Here is a 19,371-nt window from a genome sequence, read left to right on the forward strand (position 1 = left end):
ATTTTTGTGATATTAGGAAGAACGGAGACTGGACAAAATAGAAACAGCGCAATAACATAACAGGGAAGTGAGCACTTTTATACGAATTTCCATCCAGGAAATACAAACGCTTTATTTTGTTACTCTTGTTATGAAAGAAGCGTCGCTATTCCGTCATGTCTTAGATGAATCCACTACTTTCATAATAAATTCGACAAATGTATGCTTCAAATATTGTGCATTTCTTTCTTAGGGACCCTACCTTCATACTGTTTTCCATTACCGTCTAAGAGTTGAGTGAACAGAACTATTGGTTCACTGTATTGAATGAGAGATGAAATAGTTAGTTACAAACAGATTGTTATTAAGTGCGTGTGTGTAATATGTTCCGTGCTTTATTTAATAGGCCCTGCACCTCGAAGGTACGGTTGTGTGAAGGTTTCGTCACGTGAAAACGCCTGTGTCGTCAGGTGCGAGCTACCGTTACGTTCCTAGCGAACTCTGCTTTCTGTTCTTTCGCGTTGCTTCATCCGCGGCCTCAGTTTGCTGTCGGGTTTCTGGGTCGCAACATTCTTTGTGCCCTAGCAGTCCTCCTAAACAGGACACGACAGACACAGAGATCTGGAATAATAAAACAGATCTGATGTATTGCGATAATGTAAAGAATTCTTATAGCCACATTTGAAGAAAATCACAAATTCGAAATGTCACTTACTGCGGTTATCAATAAAAAACCAAAGTGTACACACTATGATAGAATATACTCGTGAACTGTTGCTTCTATTCATGTTGAAGTGTATTACTGCCAGTCTGAAACGAATTTTTCTTTGGAAAACTGTCGTTTCCTGCCGGAAGATTGTAGTTGTTAAATAGGAATCAAATGCGGTGAAATTAATCCTCTGGTTAACAACACCGTGTAACGTGGCTATACTGACCGTTTATTTACTGATATATTATTTACTGGGTGATCAAAAAGTCAATATAAATTCGAAAACTGAATAAATCACGGAATAATGCAGATAGAGAGGTACAAATTGACACACATGCTTGTCATGACATGGGGTTTTATTAGAACCAACAAATACAAAAGTTCAAAAAATGTCCGACAGATGGCGTTTCATCTAATCAGAATAGCAATAATTAGCATAACAAAGTAAGAGAAAGCGAAGATGATGTTCTTTACAGGAAATGCTCAATATGTCCACCATCATTCCTCAACAATAGCTATAGTCGAGGAATAATGTTGTGAACAGCACGGTAAAGCATATCCGGAGTTATGATAAGGCATTGGCGTCGGATGTTGTGTTTCAGCATCCCTAGAGATGTCGGTCGATCACGATGCACTTGCGACTTCAGGTAACCCCAAAGCCGGACTGAGGTCTGGGGACCTGGGAGGCCAAGCATAACGAAATGGCGGCTGAGCACACGATCGTCACCAAACGACGCGCACAAGAGATCTTTCACGCGTCTAGTAATACTTTTTTTTAGGTTCTAATAAAACCCCATGTCATTCCAAGCATGTGTGTCAATTTTTACCTCTCTATCTACATTATTCCGTGGTTTATTAACTTTTTAAATTTATACTGACTTTTTGATCACCCGGTATATAGCCCTTAGCGCCTGCTGAATAAACAAGTGCTTTGTAAAAGACTTGTATCCCATTTTAGCAAAATAATACGTGTATTCTTGCCTTCCCACATGTGTGTTCGTATGGGATACCCACCCTGTTGGTGCGCTTGCCCCAAGTGAGTGCCGGAGAATTTTCAAACAGTTCGACTCGTCCTGTACTAGTTGCTTTCCTTAGCTTGAGAGGCAACGATTGTCTAAGAATATGCGAGTGTCGTCCAGAAAGTAATGTACCACTTTCTTTCTTCAGTAATTATTTACTGAACTCAATCCACATAATCTCCTTCCCGTTCTATGGCATTCCTCCAGGGAGACACAAAGGGCGTGTACGCCCTTTCGGTATGACCCCCTGTTCTGGTCACGAAGTCACTTCTGCACTGATTTCATCCACACTTTCTTTGCCTATTGATAGCTTCAGCACCAGTTGCCGAGTCGTTATCTGTACGTCCTCGAGAATGACAGCGTTAGCAAGCTGCATCTTGTCAGGTGTGACAACTGTGGATGGCCTCCTGGAACGTCACCAATCTTGGAGTTCTGCCGAACCGCCTTGCCGCAATGGCGTCACCCTCTTTGCCCAGGGACTGACCGTGCTTCTGTCTACTGCATACAAACATTCATGAATGTTCGCAACCACAGACTTATTAAATAAAAACTAGACCGCGCATTGGCGCTAGTGTCGCGTCCCCACATTGAACGTGATAGAAGCCGCCATTTGCAGGGAAACAGTGTGTAAACATGGTTCGTTCGTGTGCTGCTTTTAACTGTAACAGTAAGAATGGAAGCAAAGACAAAGACGGAAACAATATTATATTTCACAGGTCAGTCATTTATGGTTGTTTGTTACTTTCTATTACTTGTATATAGTATTTTCATGGAGAAATTATACATCATGAGCGTTAAATTTTTGATTAGGTTTCCCCTTACAAATGATTTTCTAAATCGAAAATGGATAGTTGCTACTCGGAGAGAGAACTCCCAACTGACAGCAAATCATTTGCTGTGCTCTCTTCTTTTTGAAGAGAATTGTTTCATGGAAAATTATGTAAATAGACATCAACTGAAGAACGATGCTATACCGACAGTATTTGGATTTCCAACTCATTTGAAAAAGGTATAGTGTCCTGGAAATCGTGCAATATAGGCCTAGGCTAATTAGTGTGGAAATACTGTCAGTGTGCATAATTTTGAACGTTCCTTTTCCAGGTCACCAAGGCAAGGAAACCTCCAAAGCCAAAGCCAAGAAATGTTGAGGCAGCAGAAAACGTCTGTGGACGTGCACGTTTCTGGTTACACTGGAGACCACAATTATTCATTCCCCTCAAGTCCAAGTAAGCTGAAGGAAAAGTTCGAAAAAATTGAAGAAAGGAAGGAAGCAAAAATTGTGCAATATAAGACTAAGTTAAAAACAGTGAACAAAAAGTGTAAAAGACAGACTCAGAAGATTTGCAGATTAGCAAATATTTTAGAAGAACTAAAAGCTAAAAACTTAGTAAACACTAAAGAAATCTCGCTTATTAACACTACTCACAGTGACATGTTATTGGAGATGGCCATTACAATGTTGTATGATGTAAATGTCAGTGTGTTAGCTGTTACCTGTGATGGACTTTCCACTAATATTGCAATGGCAAAGGAGTTAGGGGCAAATATAATCGTACTTTCTGCTGCTTTAAAAGTTTCATGTAATTATCTATGCAAATAACGCTATGTAAACTCGTTCCACCTTGTCAGGAAAGAGCCTTACATTCTTAAATTTCGCGTCTCTATGCTGACGTATTTCGGAAATAAGGAAAATTCATTCATTTAAGTATACTTTTAAAATAGACTCGAATACTCAGTATTTTTTTAAACAAACATGTGTTTAATTTGTGCTTCAACTTGCTCTTTTTGCGTCTCATATACTTCAAATCACAACCCCAGTACTAGGATTCATGCCTGCAAATGGCGGCGATCAGCTGCTTCAATTGGGGAACAGTTGCCTCGCTTCTCCGCTACGGCGTGGTAGGGGCTTGTTCGCAACAGCTTTTTTCTTCGCAGTGAGAAATTCAATGACGACACGCTGCTTGTAACGCGCATCACTTACAGACGCCATTTTGAAACATTGCTGCAGCTACACTATCTGTCGGAGGAATTGCAAAAGTTGCGTGCGTACTCCGGAAGCTTTAAGTAACGCAGACATACAGAGTTTCGCATTCGTTCCACTGTAGTTGGGTGAAGAAAAAAAATGTCGTTCTTTACTTTCTGGGCGACCCTCGAACTACCAACTTTGAAGATGGTCACTATTGTGTAGTGCTCAGAGTGGATTTTTTCTCTCCTGCGGCTTAAGATACTTGACCTTCATCCCTACTGTCACCTTCCTCGTAGACATAGTACGGTCGGCGTGAGCGCATTCACCACACTTGCAACGCATCTCTGAGGTAAGAACTCTTCTCTCAGTTAATTTTAAGCACCAGACATTGAAATATTTAGTCTGGCTTGTAGAGCGTTATAATTATTTTCATTTCAGGATTAAGTTTCCTCTAACGTTATCAGAACAGCGAATTCGTATTTCCTTAAAACTCGGGTTCTCAAACAACTCGTGTACCACCATGTGTTAGTAATCTTGCATGCAGAGCACGAATCTTCAAGTGCTGTTCACCCATTTAATTCAGTACTTACCGTAAACTCGGTTAATGATGTGTACTCCCCTGGTTATTTCATGTTCTGTGAATTGCTGCGTCAAAGAAGTTAGCTTCTCTGTAATGATTTGAAATTTCCAGTCGGCAGGCTTCATCTGCAAGTAGGCTATTTTGTTCCTATTCTCGTGTACCATACAAATTCATCCCCTGTTTTATGTATGCTGTAGTGTGTGCAGCGATACTCTTATGTAAGAGACTAAGTTTGACAAGGAATATTGTTTCGAATGTAACCGCGCATGTGCACTTAGATTCCAAGTGTATATATATATATATATATATATATATATATATATATATATATATATATATATATATATATATATATGAAGATAGTAACTGTTCTCGAAGGAACAGATGCCATTGGTGATCGTGCAGCTTCTCTATAATAAACGATGATACTTGAAACTCTGTCTGTTAGATACGTTACGTATGTAGATTGTGGACAGTTGGGAATGTGGGTCTCGCGGGAAGCGTGCAAGAGATAAGTCCCTGCAGTCGCGCTATTCAACTGTGTCCGCGGTGGCTCAGAACGGTAGCTCAGCGTGTTCGGTCAGAGAGCTGGATGGCCTCTGCAAATAAAAAAGTGAGTGAAAGGATCAACAACGAACTTGAACGGATATCATGTGACGTCCGCAACGACCAAAACACAAAGATAAAAAAAAAAGTGAAAAGTTTGCCGGCACGGTAGCTCAGCGTGTTCGGTCAGAGGGTTAGCTACCCTCTGTAACAAAAAAACTGAGTTAATCGATCAACAACGAACCTAAACGGATGTCTTACGACGTCCGCCCTGAGCAGATGCAACGAAAAAAAAAAAGATGGATAGAGCATCTGCCATGTAAGCAGAAGATCCTGGGTTCAAGTCCCGGTCGGGGCACACATTTTCAGCTGTCGCCATTGAGATATTACCCCTGTAGGCAGCTGAGGGTTTCAACTAATTATCATTTATTCCAAGTATATGTTCGTTGCTCGCCCTATATCCAGTGAATATCAGTTTACCGTCTTTCGGAACACTATTCCCAGCTTAATAAAAGGCCAAACGCATAGCCTTCCTCCGATTTTCATGGAATTATCTGAAGACTATTACTTTTGAAGCTACAAGCCATCAGGATGGAGCCTTTCCTGTGACCCGTTACGTTGATGAACATACTTCTAGGTTTTGAAGATAGGGTGCTTTATTCTGTAGTTTAGTTGCAGGTCGCACTGTGTAATCAGTGAATATGAATCGCGTCTCCTGTGAATGTTCTGACAATGAAAGTACATTCACTCCCCCTCTTCCTTCAGGTTAACATTGTTACATAAATTATGCTCTGTGTATGCAGATTACAAGCACAAATGCCAAATTTTGTATAAGAGATTGTAAGCGCTTATCAGCTCCACGAGAGGACCACGGTGCGCAACGATTGTGTCCGATCGGCGTGTTAGATGGTGAAAATCCAGAGACGGATGGAGGACGCTGCCTGTAATGCTCCAAACGTTCTCACTTGGGGAAAAATCCAGCGAACTGGTGACCTAGGTATGGTCTGGTAAGTACGAAGACAAGCAACGCAAACTCGCCGTCTATAGGTGGGCAGTATCTTGCTGAAATGTAAGTCCACATACTCAGTAGTAAAGCTCTTAGTACGCCTTTCTACTACTAATTATATTCATGGTTTCATTTCTTACTGCATAGCCGTGCGGCTTTAGCCGAGCGGTCTAAGGCGCTGCAGTCACGGACTGTGCGGCTGGTCCCGGCGGAAGTTCGCGTCCTCCCTCGCGCATGAGTGTGTGTGTTTGTCCTTAGGATAATTTAGGTTAAGTAGTGTGTAAGCTTAGGGACTGATGACCTTAGAAGTTAAGTCCCATAAGATTTTACACACATTTTATCTTACTGCATATTATCCCAATATAACGGGAATACTCCACTGTCTAAAAAGAAATTTAATAACAGGAAGTGTAGCATATTTTTACTTAAACTATGTTTTATCACGTAGATGAGTCAAAATCTGTCTTTTGCAACTAAATGTTTTATTTATGTCTGCTAAACGTCTTTCTCCTATTCTCGCTAGGGATCTTCAGTGATCTGTAATATAAACAAAACTAGGTAATTGCGTGTTATTTTATAGTTCTCTAGTGATTCCTTAGGGCTCATTTCAGTCTATTACTTACTAACATTTTACATACGTATGGTTGTAAATTTTACATGTACAAACATTTTTATGTGCTTTTCATGTATCCATGCGTGATAGAAGCATATTGTACAGGTTTCCAATTGATAGGTCACTGTGACGGTACGTCACATAAATATTGACATTTTTATCGGTTGTAAACCGTAGTTAACGTATTTTATGAATATAATTAGTATAAAACATACAGTTAATGTTCTTGAAACAACTGATATGCAGCGATAATTTAAGAGTAGCATATTTATTTAATGTTTTTGAAAATAAAAAAGGTTCGAAAGAGACGCGATTGTACTGCCGAGGAGGAAGGACGTATTTTATGGGGCACACACTGTTTTGTTTCACTATACGGAAGGCAGCCATTGAGCGGCTACACATATTTTATCTAAGTTATTCGTATTTATTGCTAAAATAAAATTGTTATTATTATCACAAAATGAGCTTCTTTGTAATAATTGTCACCTCAAATGCTCGCAGTGGCTAATTATTTTTTAATAAGAATTTTTTCAGTAATTTGCGCTGCGAGAAGCTCATCTTCCGATGCAGCCTCTGGTCGGCCATTACGCGCCGAAGTATTAATTTATTTTCCAAAATATTAACAGTAAATGTAAATGCGAGAGATTTCGTTGTAAGAACCTTTGCAAATTGCAACAGATAATTAATTTACGTTTTTAAATTATAGAGATTACATGAGTTCAGTAAGTTTTATCTTGGCCGCTCCACGGCAAAAATCGAAATTCTCTCGAGTCTTGCTTTGCAATCAATAAATAGAAATTAACAAAATTACATTCAATTCCGTTAACGGCAACTGTATTTTAGTCATCACGTTCATAATCTAAAGTTGGTACATGAATAACAGCGGCCCTTCAAGAACCCGTTTCATATTTACTTATGTATATCAGTAAAAGTGATAAGAAAGGACAATATCCCTAAGAGAAAGAATCATGCTGATAAATTGAAAAATAAAAATATATAGGTAATTTTTTTGTATATGATGTAACAAATGCCACCGACGTCACACCACGTTTAAAATTTCGCACATGATCTTGCTCACTGCTGAAGTGCCGGCTGAGGGATAATGGTAGCTGTAAAGGGTGGGAGGAGAGGGTGAGAGCAGAATGAGGCTTGGGATGCATGGAGGATTGCTGGTGGGTTTGTGTGTGTGTGTTTTGTTTACTTTGTTTAAATCGTAAGTTATGAGTTAGTGAGAATCTCATCCTCATACTATTGCTTTCTTAGCATAATTTTCTTTTATTTACGGTCTTCCGTATGACATTTTCTTCCATAATCGGTCAGCGAAACAGCATGTGAGCAAGGCCGTGTTCAGTGTACTACAGTACAGAGTACGTGCAGTGGAACACAAAATTGTTAAAGCTTTCATGGCCACTTGTTGACAGACTGCCTGTTGGCTTCTGTCTCGGGTTCTTGGGCCGAAGTTCGACTGATGATTTTTCTGACGTTTCGCCAGCACGAGTGGGTGGCATTGCCAAAGTTTCACCCTCCATTGCAGGTGGTGGACTGGAGCCGAGCTCGTTGTCGCAGACTATATGTGCCTGGCGCGCCGACGTCCAAGGGCTTCTCCGCGGTCACTTCAGGTGCGGTTCTCTTGCTACCTGCGACGGTCGTTCGCTGCAGCACAGGAAGCCAGAATCCGTTTACCTTCAGGCTTCCTTCTTTATTATTGAAGTTGTGTTCGTGTGTATGAAGGGCAAAGAACTTGGTGCAAAATTTCGCCGATTTGCCGCTGAGTTGTGAGGGTGCTCCGGATGACAACAAAAGCGTTCCTGCTACGAAAAGAAATGGAACTCCAGTCCTTCACTGCTGGTTGTCGCGTCGTATGGCGGCGACAGTCAGGTTGGTATTGAATTGGGTGTGGGGTCTTAGTGCTGGGCCAGAAGGCAAGAAAGCAGCGTTCGCAGTTGAAAACCTGTATAACCTTTTATTTAAATAACAGCTCATGACGTCAGTAAAATGATTTTTAAAATCAAGTAAGAAATTAAACAACTTGTCGAACATTAACGAGGGAATGAAATTAGCAGTTTACTTCAGCAAAAGAGCTTTTAAACAGTCAAGAAACTAAGCAATCTATAAATCATTAACAGGTATCTGAAGTCAGCCAAACTGCATATTAATAATCAAAACCTTAACATTTACAAAATTTTTCAATTGGCTTTTAAATATAATATTTTAAATGATTGCAGCAAATTTGGTAATAACAGTAGCAACGTAAGCAACAAGTTTCGTCCGTCGGTGAAATAAGTACAGAACCAAGAGAACTTATACAGATACAATTCAGCCCCGCGACAGGCAGCATAATTCGACAGACTGGGTGGGCGGTGAGAACTCGCTTTCGACGGGTGTGCTGGTGGATGCGGCAGGGTCACGTACAACGTGAGCTACAGCAGACTAAAAACTAACCTTAAAAAAAATTAGTAGCAGTGCACATTTTTTCAAAGGGCGGCACATATTTTAATATATTACCATTTAAGAACCAAACATAAACAAATAAAAAACGAGCATCTGCTCAATAAGCAACAATGAATGGGTAGCACTCCTGTTACAGGAATAAGAAAACCAATAAAGCATACGTGCCCCCAAAATTAATTGGCAAACAGTTACGTTTCCTAATTATGCAGCAGGAACAGTCACGAAACGCTGTTTTGAAATGAAAGGAAACTCAAACTCGCTGCCTTCTAAGATGTTTTTCATTAAGACACTAACCATAAGTAACGAATCGGTCAGCTCTTACTAATGTATACTCCACTATTTCAAATAGCTAAGCAATCGAAACTCAGATGTCAAACTTCGTTTACGAGGCTGCCCGTAACAATTACGGTGGAAAAGTAAGTTCTTATTTCAGCAGGATTTAGCACAGAAAATCTCAGGGCGGGTCAACTACCAACCTCTCCAAAATGCTTTACAAATGCTTAATTGAAATGGTTACAGTGAAAGGGGCTCTGATTAAATTAGACTTCACTGTATCTGAAAGGAAGAACAACACACAGTTCAACCCTCATCGTAGTCGACGGTAAGCCACTCGAAGTATAACCGATTTAAACAGGCAGTTTTGATTGACGTAACTCCGTTAGTTTTGTAACACAAATCACACAACTTCCACACATTTCACAAACAGTTGCGTCTAACATCTGTAATGAAACGGAGTTGCTTCCATTAAGGAAAACTTCAGTTCTTTCATAGCGAACCCTCATAAACAGCAAACACAGCAGACCTTCCGGGAAGGAGAGACTAGTCGCAGCAGTACGACTTTGACAAAACAGGACGCAGAAGCCGCAGAAAGAGTCTTACCAAAAGATTTGATGAATCGGTAACAATGTGGCACTCTGGGAGCAGGCAAATTTCCAGAGTCCCATCGCCCCCACAGCCAATTCAAAACACCGTCTTCACGGAATGAGCTCTGTGCTCTGCAAAAGACATTTACTATCGGTTGCAGACAGCGGAGGTAAACTGGTCTCGCGCTCCGCAACTCCTTCTTCCATTTTGGCCCACAGATTATAACTGTCCTCCTTCGAGCCATCAAAATTCCTCTAGCGGAGAACTACCAAAGATCGTACCCCACCACCGCGATCTAGCAATCGATTGATCGATGCGGGCCAGCACGCCTCAGGTATCCCACCAATGTCTGGGGCGTCTCCGGACAGGTGTTCACTGGTCATCGGGTCTCAGTTCGAAGCGGGACTCATCACTGAAGACAATTCTACTCCAGTCAATAAGATTCCAGGCCGAACACGTGTCTGCTGACGCCTCGGACAACAGTCGGAAACCAACCTGACTGTCGCTCGCTATACGGCACGACAACCAAGACTGGTGTTCTAGGGTGTCATTTCTTTTCGTAGCAGGACGTTCCGTTGCTTCGTCATTCATGGCAAGCCATCCTGGGCTTACATTTCAGCAAGATAATACTCGATCGCACGCAGTGACAGTTTCTGCTGCTAGGATTCGCGGTTGACAAAACCAACCTCGGCCAGCAAGATCGCCGGATCTCTCTCGAAATGAGAACGTCTGGAGCATTATGTACAGGGTTGATAACCAGCTCGGGATTCTGAAGATCTAATGCGCCATCTGGACAGAGTCTGTCACGATATCCGTCAGGAGGACATCTCACAATTCTTTCAATCAATGCCAAGCCGAATAACTGCTTGCATGAGGGCCAGAGGTTGACCAACGAGTTATTCACTTACTCTATCTTTGTGAAGCTCTTTTTCTTTGACAAATCACCTAGGTTTTCTCAGGCTATATCCATTTTTTTGTCTGTACATGTAATCACATCCACCGATTACCGTCCCATTCCGATAATTCCTTCGTGGTGCGTCTTTTTTTTGTCTTAGAGTGTAATCACCACAAATAATGACTCCAGGACAAATATTTTTAAGAATAGTTTACTAGAGATGATCTGGAATGAAATTTATAATGAACCAAATACTGACATAAAATTTAATCGACTTCACGATAAATCAACATCATTATTTTGATAGCTTTCGTCATAAATCAATAAGAAAGAGTATTAAGTAGCCATGTAAAACATCATGCATCACTAGAGGAATTAAAGTACGACGTGTGTTTTTTTAGTAAGTACCATTTTGAAATTTAAAAAAGGCGTGCTAAGATATCTCAATAATTTTATTTTTACATGAAAGCCTGTACCTTAATTTACTTTTCTACATAATTTCCGTCAATATTGAGGCACTTGTCATAATGTTGTACGAGTTTTTGAATACCCTCCTCTTAGAAGTCTGCCGCCTGACTTGTTAACCACTGCATCATCACTGTTTTGACTTCGTCATCGTCTTGAAGACGCTGACCGCCCAGGTGTTTCTTCAAGTGCAGGAACAGATGGTAGTCACTGGGTTCAAGATCGGGGCTGTACGGAGGATGATCTAGAGTTTCCCATCGAAAAGATGTGATAAAATCTTTGGTCTGATTCGCCACATGCGGACGGGCATTGTCTTGCAGCAAAACGATGCCCTTGCTCAATTTCCATGGACTGTTGGTTTGATTCTGGTGTGACGTAGGCCACCCATGTTTCATCGCCCGTAACAATTTGGCTTAAGAAATCATCACCGTCGTTGTGGTAGCGCTCAAGTAAAGTCAATGCACTGTCTAAACGTTTGGTTTAGTGCACATCCGTCAACATTTTCGGTACCCAACGTGCGCACAATTTTCGGTAATTCAAGTTCTCGGTCACAATGCCATACAAAACACTACGAGAAACATTAGGAAAGTCATCCCGCAAGGAGGAAATCGTAAAGAGTCTGTTTCCTCTCACCTTATTGTCCACTTTCTGCACCAAGCTTTCATTAACGGCCGAAGGACGCCGACTCCGTTGTTCATCATGCACATTTGTGCGGCCATCTTTAAATGCTGTTACCCACTTTCTTACCATTCTATCACTCATAATGTTTTCTCCGTAAACTGCACATATCTCACGATGATTATCGATCGCTTTTAGGCCTTTAGCACTAAGAAATCTAATAACAGCCCGTACTTCACAGGCGGCGGGACTCACGATTATCGGAGGAATCTTAAACACTCTGTACACAACGTAAACAAGGAAGAATCAGACTGTAATGGCGTCAATGCGTAGATTAAGGTACAGGCTTTCATGTAAAAATAAAATTATTGAGAGATCTTAGCACGTTCAAAATGTTCAAATGTGTGTGAAATCTTATGGGACTTAACTGCTAAGATCATCATTCCCTAAGCTTACACACTACTTAACCTAAAAATTATCCTAACGACAAACACACACACCCATACCCGAGGGAGGACTCGAACCTCTGCCGGGGCCAGCCGCACAGTCCATGACTGCAGCGCCCAAGACCGCTCGGCTAATCCCGCGCGGCCTCTTAGCACGTCATTTTTTAAATTTCAAAACGGTACTTACTTAAAAAACACGTCTCGTATCTTGTGAAATAAAAGCGCAATGCATCTGTTGGCAAGTCCAACTAAACATCCTGCACATTAGAAACGCTACTTAAAACTTTTAGGAAAAGTTATTAAAATCAGCGAACATGCATATTATGTCAGAAACAAGCCATATCCACAACTGAATTAAGTCCGCATAGAATGTAGTAAAGTAAGTCACAGTACAGCTGGGCTCAGAACAGGATAACATCTCTACTGATGTAAATGGTAGGCCTGTAAATGATCAGCCACTAGTAACAGGTATATCTAACAATCATTTCTTAAATATAGAAAACAAAGGGCAGTGGTTCAAGAGAAAAATCAAGGAAGTATGTTGATAAATCCACTCAAATAATATTTAGTCATAAGGACGTTTCACTGACTTCTCCTTATGAAATTAAGAGTGTATGTATTCTCTCAAAAATGACAGCTCCTCTGCATTTGGTATTGTTTCCAACAGAGCTCTGAAGACTTGGTCCCACATAATAAGCGCTGCCTTTTCTGAAATATGTAATGCATCACTAACTCAGGGCATTTTTCCAGAGAGAGTGAAATATGCTATATTTCACAAGCATTAAATAACAAAATAGGACGAATAGGACGAGTTGGTGTTTTCTGTGACCTATCCAAGGGATCTGACTGCGTGAATCACAATATTCACACAGCTAAACCAAGGTTTTATGGAACTGATGCTACAGCCAGCCAATGGATAATGTCATATTTAACCAAAAGAATGCAGAAAGTACTTCTAAATAATTCAACCAATATGAGCAGGGGAGATTGTTCTAAGGGAAAATGCTTATGCTATTCCACAAGGCTCTATCTTAGGTCTACTATTGTTTCTCATATGTGTAAACGCTCTTCGTCTAACATGCAACAAGTAGAATTAGTTATTTCTGTAGATGACACTAGCACTGTAATCAATCTATACACATAGCAACAGGAAAATGTTAAATAATGTTCTTAAAAGTACTGTTAAGTGGTTTTCTGCAAGTGGTCTCAGTCTCAGTTTCAGAAAGACATAACATATTCAGTTCTGCATATCTAGACGTACTACACCACTACATTTTGAGGGAAAAAGAAATAGAGCAAAAACGTCAAAATTTTAAGTGTTCACATTGATGAGAATTTAAATTGGAAGTCCTTCGAGATGCTCCAATCTGATGCATTCGATGGACCAAAACTTTTACTAAAGCTTTGATCTTCCTATAAAATTACCAACAAGGTACAGTAGCTTTTCCAAATATTAGCAATATGTGACGTGCGAAACATAAACGAGTGCACAAAATAACCGAATTTTCGAAGCTACATTACAACAAACCGTAGAAATTAGTCCGACAACAGAAGCGAGTGCCTGTAATTGCTTTCACATTATGATACATTAGTAGTTTAACGTGTACCTAAATTAAATTAGCTTGCTATTGAGCGCCTCTGAAGCGGAGTGTATGATGTGCAGCATATCTGCGTTCACCGTAATTGTTTCGCTGTGTCATATTACGTTTATGCCACGTTTTTGACGAAACTAAGAAAGAGAAATAGTCAGTATTATTATCAGGATTATTCTTTTTTTTTTGGATAGGTCACTAGCGTTCTGACTGGTTTGATGCGGCCTGCCACGAATTTCTCTCCTGTGCCAACTTTTTCGTCTGAGAGTAGTAATTGCAAATTATGCCCTCAATTATTTGGTCGAAGTATTCCAATCTTAGTCTTCCTCTACACTTATTATCCCCCACTGCTCCCTCTAGAACCACTGAAGTTATTCCCTGATGCGCTTAATACATGCTTATCATGTTGTCCCTTCTTCTTGTAAGTGTTCTTCATATATTCTTTTCCTCGCCAGTTCTACGGAGAATTTCCTCATTCCTTAACTTATCGGTACACCTAATTTTCAGCAATCTTCTGTAGAACCACATCTGAAATGCTTTGGTTCCCTTCCACTCCGGTTTCCCATCATCCATGTTTTACTACCATCCAATGCTGCAGTCCAAACATACATTCTCAATATTTCTTCCCCAAATTCCTTCAGCTACATTTGTACTGATAATCATCGCAAATCCCCGGGGGGAGGGGGGGGGGATATATTTTGCATGTTTTCATTCGGTAACGTCAGATGATGTAATGTTCTGGGGCAACTTCTCTTTAAGAAAGGAAGTACTGATTGCTCAGAAATGTGCTGTAACAAAAATATGCGGCGCTCACTCACGAACATTTTGTAAATATCTGTTTAAGGTGTTGGGTATTCTGACTACTGCTTGACAGTATATTTTTTCAGTCATGAAGTTTGTTGGAAATAATTCACTGCAGTTAAAAAGGAACAATGACGTACATGATTACAAGTGAACACCAACTGAAAATGTTCCTCCTCAACAGTTTCAGTTTCGTAGAAGAAATTATATTATGCCACCAGAATTTAAAATGACTTGTTCCACACCACTACGATATATGATTTATCGTGCAAACGATGGACTGCCAGCAACATTCTGTGTCACTCCCAGCTTTGGTTGGAGCAGGAGCCAGCCCACGCTATTACTGAACAAATGCAGGGTGCAGTTAATATCAAGATAAAAACTACTACGTTTGGAGTTGTTTCGTGACCAGGAAGCCTGGACTCTGCTGGATGATAATGCATGGTGTTAATCGATAAAACACCGTTCTGCACTACACTGGCGAGTATAGTGGCGACCCAGGGAGAAGTCTCATTCTTCCAATTTTTTGGAGAAGCACAGTAGTGTTACTACTGGCGCCTTTGTGTGAGGAGCTATAGGGTATGATTTGAGATCGAGGCTGGTAGCGTGAGGGAACTCTGATGGCACAACGGTGTGTCACGGAGACTCTGCGTCCTCATATGTTACCTCTCATAGAACAATATCGTGGTGCCATTTTTTAACACAACAACGGTCGTCTACACAGGGATAGTGTCTCTATTAACCGTGTGCGTGATTTTAAGGTACTAGAATGGCCAGCAAGATCCCCAGATCTGTCTCCACTCTACCAACTCGAACGTCCTCTCTGTCCCAGGACCACTATCACGGATGTAAAGGTCCAATTACAGCAGTTGTGGGCCAGCTTGCCTCCGATACAATAACTTGTGACAAACCTTCACAACGGAATTAGTGTATGCAACCAGGCCAGAAGGCGTGCATAGCCATATTCTTAAGTGGGCTCGTACTGCTAAGTTCTTCGCAAATTTGGCGCCGCGCGTGGAACTATACATCGAGGTGACAAAAAGTCATGAGATAACGACATGAACATATACAGCTGGCGGTAGCGTCGCGGACAGAAGGTAAAAAGGACAGTGGCGGAGCTGTCATTTGTACTCGATGACTCATGTGAAATGGTGTCTGACGTGATTATTGCCCCATTAACAGACTTTGAACACGGAATGGTAGACGCATGGGATATTCCGTTTCGGATATCGTTAGGGAATTCAATATTCCGAGACCCACAGTGTCAAGAGTATGGCGAGAATACCAGATTTCAGGAATTACCACCCACCACTGACAACGCAGTGGCCGACGGCGTTCACTTAATGACCGAGAGCAGCGGCGTTTGCCTAGAGTTGTCAGTGCTCAGTAGAAACCAATACTGCGTGACATAACTGCAGAAATCAATGAGGGGCGTACGACGAACGTATCCGTTAGGGTAGTGTGCAAAATTTGGCGTTAACGGGCTATGACAGCAGACGATCGACACGAGTGCCTTTGCTAACAGCACGACATCGCCTACAGCGCCTCTCCTGCGCTCGCGACCGTATCAGTTGGATCATAGACTACTGAAAAACCGAGGCCTCGTCAGACGAGTCCCGATTTCAGTTGGTAAGAGCTGATGGTAGGATTGGAGTGTGGCGCAGACCCCACTAAGCCATGGATACAGTTTATCAGCAAGGCACTGTGGAAGCTGGTGATGGCTCCGTCACGGTGTGGGGCGTGATTACATGAATTGAACCGAGTCCTATAGTCCAGCTGAACCGGTAATTGACTGCAAATTGTTATGTTCGGCTACTTGGAGACCATCTGCCATTCATGAACTTCATGTTCCCAAGCTATGATGGAATTTTTACGAAAGGCAATGCGCCATGTAGACACACCACAGTTTTTCGAGACTGGTTTGAAGAACAGGCTAGACAGTTCTAGCCAATGATTTGGCCACACAAATCGCCCGACGTGGATCCCATGTAACATTTATGGGACGTAATCGAGCTGTCAGTTCGTGCACAAAATCCTGCACCGGCATTCCTTTCGCGATTCTGGATGGCCATAGAGACAGCATGGTACAGAATTTCTGCAGGGGACTTCGAACGACGGTCCATGCCACTACGCCAGGCAAAAAGATATCCGACTCAAAGCTAGGAGGTATCCCATGACTTTTGTCTCCTCATTGTAATTTCCTAGTCGGGCAGCTGCTACTCTCTGACTAGTGGTGCATGATGACAAAGAATGTTGCTCTGAGTCTATTACTTGTACTCGGATGACAGTCGACTGGAAACTTGGCGACGAGTATGTCTGCCCCCACGTTCTCATGCAGTACAACACCGGGGCACTGTCACATTCGCATGCCTCACAAATCTGGAATCTGCACGATTTGATCAGCTGGCCAGATGGAGGCCCACAACGAGCCTCCTTCAAACTCTATCACATAATGATAACGCTGTCTCACACGAGTACGTAGCATCTCCGTGTCCTTCACTCCTTCAAACTCTGTCAGATACTGATACTGCTGTCTCACACGAGTACGTAGCATCTCCGTGTCCTTCACTCCTTCAGACTCCGTCAGATACTGATAACGCTGTCTCACACGAGTACGTAGCATCTCCGTGTCCTTCACTCCTTCAAACTCTGTCAGATACTGATACTGCTGTCTCACACGAGTACGTAGCATTTCCGTGTCCTTCACTCCTCTGTCAGATATTGATAACGCTGTCTCACACGTGTATGTAGCATTCCCGTGTCCTTCACTCCTTCAAACTCTGTCAGATACTGATACTGCTGTCTCAGACGAGTACGTAGCATCTCCGTGTCCTTCACTCCTTCAGACTCTGTCAGATACTGATAACGCTGTCTCACACGAGTACGTAGCATCTCCGTGTCCTTCACTGTGAGCACTGTACATGTCACGCTGTTCACGCCCGTTACATACCCTACCTGGGGCCTATAATAACACTAAATACGAACCAAATCTTCCTATCACAAACAGTTTGTACTCTAATCAGTTAATACCCGACGACAGTGTGTACGTGTACGAAGTTACGTTGACATCCGACCTTTTCTTCTGTATACTTCACTTATCGTGTCAGACAGTGTGTTTCGTAAGTGCCACGTGTATTACTCTAGTAAAAAAAAATTAAATTTGTGGTAAGGTCTTATGGGACCAAACTGCAGAGGTCATCGGTCCTTAAGCCTACACACTACTTAATCTAACTTAAACTAACTTACACTACGGACAACACACACCCCATGCCCGAGGGAGGACTCGAACCTCCGACGGGAGGAGCCGCACGGACCGTGACAAGGAGCCTCAGACCGCGCGGCATTACTCTAGTACTTAGAAGTACCAAGAGCTGTATGTCCCGCTCTTAGCTGAGAATGTTGACAAACGTCTTATTGTTAGTATCAAGTATATTTAAAGGTTTTTGTTTATAAATTAATTGAGAAGTATTACTAGATTGCTTCGACTGTACGCTGCTAACGAACCTTTTTTGGAAAGGAATGCTAAGGTGCAGAGGCCTGAAGGTACACTTTTGACCTCAAAAAAAAAAAATAGACGGCCTAAATCAGTGGTCGTCAAAACTTTTTGCTCGAGAGTCAATGCTGACATTGTACGGCGAAACCTCCGGCAGCATTGGTAAGAACGTGGGAAGGGAGGGATAAAATAGCCACTCAAAGGGAAATCGAATTTTCGTCAAACCACGGTTATTGATAGAAACTAAGCACAAACACGTTTTGACTCTACAAAATATAAAGTATTACTCCAAATATTTTTAAGTTAAAAAGAAAATAATAGACTGAAATTACACGCATTTTTCGCATGGTTTACATACTGACCAGTTTCCTGTACGTAGGCGGGTAATGTGGTCAGTGCCATCGCGAAAGGATCCCGTGTTGATTTTCCTGATTTCCAGACACATTTTCTATGCGGATTCAAAAATGGCTCTGAGCACTATGGGACTCAACTGCTGTGGTCATCAGTCCCCTAGAACTTAGAACTACTTAAACCTAACTAACCTAAGGATATCACACACATCCATGCCCGAGGCAGGATTCGAACCTGCGACCGTAGCGGTCGCACGGTTCCGGACTGCGCGCCTAGAACCGCGAGACCACCGCGGCCGGCCTATGCGGCTTCACGGCCTGGTTAAAATAAGAAAGAAAAGCGGCTGCAGCAGTACGTTTACAATCGGTCTTCTGTTTCAGGCTAAATACAACAGAACATAAACGGTTGTAAATTGTGTAAGTTCTTTAACTCAAAATTACAAACATTCCTACTGGAGGAACATTCACAACTGAACATTATAGCAGAGCCTGAAAATACCGCTTCAGTTGTACGGTTCTTTTTATTTTCCAGTGCTTAGACCACGACCAGTTTCGGTCTCTCACCTGCCCTTCATTAGGTGTGACAATTTTGTGCTGTGAGCCCGAGCGCCGCGATGGACGAGTATAAGACGTGGTGTTCCACGAGCTCTGCGCTCGTTGCCGGTACATCGCGTCCTATGCTCGTCCATCGCGGTGCTCGGGGTCGTGGTTTAAGCGCTGGAAAATAAAAGAACCTCAAAACTGAAATGGTATTTTCAGCCTATGCAATAATTAAAAATTGTCACAAAGGTATGCAGTGGCGGGTGATAACTATATATAAAAGTGTTTGGAAGACCGTTTCATCTGGTGTACTGTGTGGGCTTTATGGAAGTAACTTACTCTCACTGGCGTAAACAACTCCGCCACTTTCCTCGACATGTAGTGGTGGTCACTTTTCCCTAGCTGACGCCATCTGGGCATTAGTCATTCACTGAATAA

Source organism: Schistocerca serialis, chromosome 4, assembly GCF_023864345.2.
Source record: "Schistocerca serialis cubense isolate TAMUIC-IGC-003099 chromosome 4, iqSchSeri2.2, whole genome shotgun sequence".
In the NCBI taxonomy this organism is placed as follows: Eukaryota; Metazoa; Arthropoda; class Insecta; order Orthoptera; family Acrididae; genus Schistocerca; species Schistocerca serialis.